The sequence below is a fragment of the Mesocricetus auratus genome, unplaced genomic scaffold (assembly GCF_017639785.1).
Source record: "Mesocricetus auratus isolate SY011 unplaced genomic scaffold, BCM_Maur_2.0 Super-Scaffold_100020, whole genome shotgun sequence".
Lineage (NCBI taxonomy): Eukaryota > Metazoa > Chordata > Mammalia > Rodentia > Cricetidae > Mesocricetus > Mesocricetus auratus.
The window spans coordinates 14,667,157-14,673,387 of record NW_024429201.1 but is presented as its reverse complement, the minus strand read 5'-3'; positions in this window follow the sequence as shown (position 1 = coordinate 14,673,387).

Below are 6,231 nucleotides of genomic sequence, written 5' to 3'. Positions count from 1 at the left end.
TTAAATAGAATGTTTTGCTCAGGGCTCTGGGTTCATTCCCCAGCACTAAAAAAAGGAAACTATATTCTTTACTTAATGGAATCTTTTGGCTATAAAAGAAGTCAGCAACACAATAATTTCACCTGAGCCCATTTTAGACAACACAAGTTCAAGCTCAGTTCAGTTTGTGACATGCCCAGGTGAGTGTGTGTGTGTGTGTGTGTGTGTGTGTGTGTGTGTGTGTGTGTATGAGAGAGACACAGAGAGAGAGAGGGTGGGGGGAGGTTTCCATGTCAGGAACATAGACAAACACATTTATGTCTTTCTGCAATGTTGGAATTCATTGGCTAACAATAAATTCACAAAGTGCAGTGGTTTCTTTGGCAACAATTTGCCAAGTAGTCAAGATTCCCTTGATAGCTGCCAAAGCAAATGCAGGTTCTTTTATTACAAGCTTAATTGCTAACATTAACTCTCATCTCACGCATTCCACATCACAGGGCAAATCTGTATGTATATACACACACTTTCTGGACGAACACTCTACCCTGAACTATATTCTCAGAGAGACAGAGAGAGAGAGAGAGAGAGAGAGAGAGAGAGAGAGAGAGAGAGAGAGAGAGAGAGAGAGAGAGAGAGAGAAGGACTACAGAGGTCACAGTAGAGTTTAAGGAGTTCCAAAGATCCCTGAGAGAAAGAAGCTGCTGGGAATGCACAAAGAATGTCTGTGGTGGGGATTCAGATAATGGACTCTTGCTGCAGACCTGAACAGAGTTGCAAGTTGAATTCAGTTGTAGAAGCAAGATGCGGGGCTGCAGAGGCCATAGAGGCACAGGGCAGGTCTGGCTTGGGTCTAGACAGAGGAATGGATGCTAAATCCTAGCAGATGAACCAGCAGGTAGACAGATGGCGATTCAAGTAGGCTTTCTCAGAGACTACTGAACTGAGCTGAAGACCCTGGGACATGGGTACTTCCCTTGACACACACACCAGGTGGTCAGATGACAGGTCAGCCAGCCCTTTGGCATCACAGTGTTAAGTGTCCTGTTTATGGAAGCCAGGTGAGGGTACCATACCCTTCCCCCACTCTGGAGTGTCTGATAGTTTCTCACGCCTGCTTTTCCTGCTATGATTTTAATAAGCCCAATGTGCGGATATGGTCCCAATTTACTTTGATAAGTTAATTTATAGAATGGCACCCTTTTAGTTTTAGGAATGCGATGTTTCGGTCTGTGCCTTGTGGGTGGTGCTGAGCAGACACTGCCGTTTTCATGCCCACAAAGGTCAGAGTCATCTCTTTTGACTCAAAATGGAATCAGAAGCTATTTATAAAACAGAGTCTCTCAGGGTAAGGCCCAGCCTGAAAACCACCGTTTTACACAATATGGAGTAACTTAGAGCAGGGCACACAGCCTGTTCTCATTAGCAGTCTGCTAGAAGAGAATGGCTTTGTCTGGACTCACATGGCAAAAGGAGAACTCCCCCTCAAACAATAAATACATCTCTCTGCTTGTCAGCAGGATGCTTATTATAAGCCAATAGTCCCCTGACGGCTAAGCTGCCTTGGGGAGTAAGAAAGAAAAGATGGCAGTGGCTGAGGTATTGTCACCAGGCCAAAACAGAACAGAACAGAACCCACTACCTTTACATAGCTTAGGTTCTAATCAGGCTCCCTGGCACTGCGTCTGGAATGAAACAGTACTGCCACCCAGGGGATAGATACACATCAGGTGTTTCTGTCTTGGACTATGTGCCAGAGTCTAATTCATTCCATTTTATCACTGCAAGCACTCAGTGTTCACGCACGCTGCAGTACTGGGATAGAGACCTAGGTTTGGACTTTAGGTCCACCTATATCCGACACATTTCTTAAAAGTCTTCTTTCTCAGGCTATTCCCTCTTCCCGCCCCCCTTCGGACTAGACACCCCTAAAGGAATCTATGCTTTGAACAGACTGAGCATTGTTGGAGGTACGTGCTGCAGTGCCGTGGAAACCGTCTGCGAGTCAGAGAGCAAACACTGGGTCTGTTGTATTGATACAGCGATGTGTGTTTCTAATATAGCACCTGACATGTGTGAACAGGCCGAAAGGCTCCCCCAAGAGCTGCTGCACAGGATGCTGGGAGGGTTACAGCTAATTGGAAGTACAACCCTTGCCTGTTTGGAGTCGGCAGTCACACCATCATAGAGGCAAGCCCAACCCTTCTACTTCTCAGTGGGGTTCCTGTTTCCTAAATAGCACTGATGGCTTTATTGCAGTCCGTGGAAGACAAGAGGCCGTTTGCTTCCTGGACATCAATCACTTGTGACTCTGAGACTTCAGGGTGTGTGTTCATCAGAGAGGCCACACAAGCCTCCTGAAGTTTTGGAGACCATTCAGACAAGTCAGCTAGCAGCAAGAGTTCAATTAATCAGACTCTGTGTTGGGAGGAGGTGTGAAGACAATCCCAGTCTTCAAAGATTAAACATTGCTTATCTGTTGTCTGATGTCATAGCCTGCTCCAAATCAGAGATTTGTAAGCCAGAGTCTTTGGCTTCTTCTTCTTCTTCTTCTTCTTCTTCTTCTTCTTCTTCTTCTTCTTCTTCTTCTTCTTCTTCTTCTTCTTCTTCTTTTTTTTGGCGTGGTCCACAAAGTAAAAATACTTTTAAAGAGCCATATTTGAAGAGTCATTAAGCAAGCAGAAAAAGCCCATAAGAATGTGAACCAAGAGCCTTATGTGGATCACAAAGCCTGAACTATCACCTACATTTCCAGAAAGAAAAGTGAATCCATGCTTGTGCCATAATGAGGAGTTTGTCACTCACTTGCAGCTTAGATGAGTCTAATGTCCTTCTGTATCATTGGTGGGACCCTTAGATGACTTTGGCTTTGAGTTAAGCAACTCAACACAAACACGGTTTTTTGTGGGTTCCTCAACAATTTCAGATAAACACCTATATCTTTGTTCTTGTGGTGGTTTGAATAGGTATGGCCCTCATAGATTCATGAGTTTGAATGCTTGGCCCATAGGGAATTGCACTATTAGGGAGTGTGGCCTTGTTGGAGTGGTCATGGCCTTCTCGGAGGAAGTGCGTCACCTCGGGGGCAGGCTTTGAGTTCTCGTATGCTCAAGATATGCCCAGTACACAGTTGCTTCTACTACCTGCAGATCAAGACATAGAACTCTCAGCTCCTTCTCCAGTACCACGTCAGTCTCTGTGCTGCCGTGTCCCTCCACGAAGATAATGGACTAAACCTCTGAAACTGTAAGCCATCTCCAATTAAATGTTTTCCTTTATAAGAGTTGCTAAGATCCTGGTATCTCTTCACAGCAATAGAAACGCAAACTAAGATAATGCTTATGAGGTAACTGGATGCAGAGCCAGCTTCCTTATAAGTAAGACTGTGGCTTAGAAAGACATGCCTTCTATCTAATGCAGCTACCTTACTATAGGATCTTTTGAGACATTTAATATTTTGGTGTTTTTTTACCCAATATGTTTAAGAGTTGGCTCTCCTCCAAGATTGGGGAAGATGAGACTCTGCATTAATTCCTAAAGTTTCTAGTTATATAGAACTGCCTTTCAGTGTGGGTTCTCCCTCTTTCTTCCTTGATCTGAATGCCATGTGGGCTCCTACTCTTTGTTCCCTGATCTGAATGCCAGGAGAGTCAAGAGTGTTTCGACAGCTGTAGCTCTGTCTGAACACTATTTCTTGAATGAATATCTTTGATCTGCTGATGTCTTCTAGGGTGGCTAAGAGGACTTGGGGAGAAGGGGGATAGAAAAGGAGAACGTTGTTTGTTTGGCATTCTCTTTGGTCAAAACTTATTTTGGAAGGTAGAGTAACCCCAGGCCCCGAGGTTGGACATCAGCATAACCACAGACTACATGAAAACTTTGGATTTAAGTAAACTCTATGGGTGACACTGTACCACTTTTTTCTTTTTGACTGTCATCTTCTCATCACATCTTAATCATCCCCTTTTTAAATGGTGCATTGACTCAGGCTTCACCATTTTTGAGACCAGAACAGATTGGTCTTTTTTTTTTTTGATAACCCTATCCTCCAAACAAACACATCTACCCTATAACCTACTTCCAAGGAACCCAAACATGCCATACCGCCAAAGGGTGGAACCTCTCTTGAGTTTTCTTCACCTACAGAACAAGAACTCTGCTGTCACATGGCATTTGAATCCTGCCTAATTCTCTCTCAGGTCCCCTTCTTTCTTCCTTCACCTTGCAACCGTAGTTAGTAAGAATGTATCCTCAAGTAGGCTGTCTCATTCTTTACTTTTTCATGTCAAGCCCACCACACAACATATTCTCTTCCAATCTTTCCCACAGTTTGCCACACTGATATATAACTATCTTCTAAGCTGAGGCCAAGGGTCATGGTAAAGACTAAATTACCAACAAAGAATTCTTCAAGAGGAAGTGATCATGTCTTCCACTGGCTTCCAGAATGCTAACGTACTGTGTTTAACAATACTTTTATACAGATCATTTTTTCCAGTTGACCGTAACTTTAAAATATAATGTTCAGAACCAGGAAACAAACAGAATTGTCTGACCATCAAAAGCAACTGTTAAAAAGGACAGAATCTGGGGCAGTGATATGGCTCAGTAGGCACAGATGATCGCCACCAAGCCTGGGGGCTGAGTTTGATTCCTGGAACCCACAAGATGGAAGGACAGAAGCAACGTCTGCAGGTTGTTCTCTGACCTCCACATGTGCCTCTCAGCAATGCTCCTCCACTCCATAGATGTAAAACTTAAAAAAGAAACTCTAAAAGGCACTGAATCCTATGCATTAACTCAGAATGAAATCTCTTAGTTGGCGAACTCATAGTCTGCGCATTTCAACACACACACACACACACACACACACACACAACACATTGCATTGCTTCTCTCCCCTTTGAGAATTTAATTAAAAATTAAATGCAAGGCAAAATTAGACAAAGATTTACCAACAACAGCAAAAACAAAGATGCATCCCCACTGAATAAATAACAATACCCCCTTGACACTAAATTGTTCCCAGACAGTGTTTACTTTAAGTAATCCTAATGTTATAACTCCCATTTACCAATTCCCTCTAACAATAATTTCCAAGCAACAAAGTAATTATTAATCTCAGTCAGATTGACCCTAACCAATAGGGTCAAATTTCACATAGCTATGTAAATGAATACACATATATGAATATGTATTTTGTTAGAGAGTTAGCCCAAAGACCTTTTGTTATTTTTGAATTTAAGGTTTTTCTATACCTTTGGAAATAGTTTTTAAAATGAAAACGAATTTAATATTTACCTTTGTATCAAATTATATGCTACAATTTCTTTTCTTGAAAGAAATGAGATGCACGCAGAGGGACCCACAGGAAACGATGAGAAAGGAGCAAGGGGAAGAAAGTCTGTGACCCAGGAGGATCGGGTTGTGGGTCAGAGCAAAGGTCCCGCCCTGATTGACAGGACTGCTTCAGGTAAGCAAAGAAGGGCATGCCTGAAGGCAGCTCTTCTAGTCATCAGTTACAAACTGCCTTTAGGTTCTCCTCAGGAAGCAGCTTTTGCAAACACAGCCTGACTTGTTCTTGAAGAAAGAGTCAGAACTGCAAATCGTTTCTTTCAGACAGGAACAAATGCTGGGGGCTGTTTCTAGATTGGATTTTTTTTTATTTCCAGGAACTTTGAATACAGAGGCTTCTGGTCCACTACCAGCACATCAACCTCAGAAAATCTGAGCTATTTCTGAGTTTTAACTGGAGTCTCTGGCACAGCAGAAGCTTTCCACAACAAAGCAATGGCCCACTGGTAAAAACCTACACAGTAGGCTTTGCCTTTTTTCTTACCTTTATTTTTAATTTTGTTTCAAAAAGCTTTTATGATTAATGAAATAGGTCAGTACGTTGGTCAGTAACTTTCATAAAATAAGGATGAATATAAAAAGTTGTTCTCATGTAGATAAATTAAGGACCATTTCTTTGGCAACAATAGTGCTCGCTATCAAAGAAAGAAAGGAGGAGGAAAGAAAGACAGAAAAGAAGGAAGAAAAGAATTTTTAATATGATGTATGTTCACAGAATCTCAGTCCTAAGGAAGTATAACCTCCTGTCATTTTCTCAGACTACATACTGTTTTAACCATTGTTTTTGCTACTCTTTGTTCGTTTGCTCACTTGTTGAAGCAGGGTCTTACTATATTCCTGAAGATGTACCTCAGCCTGGCCTCGAACTCAAGATGCTCCTCCTATCTCAGCCCTCCA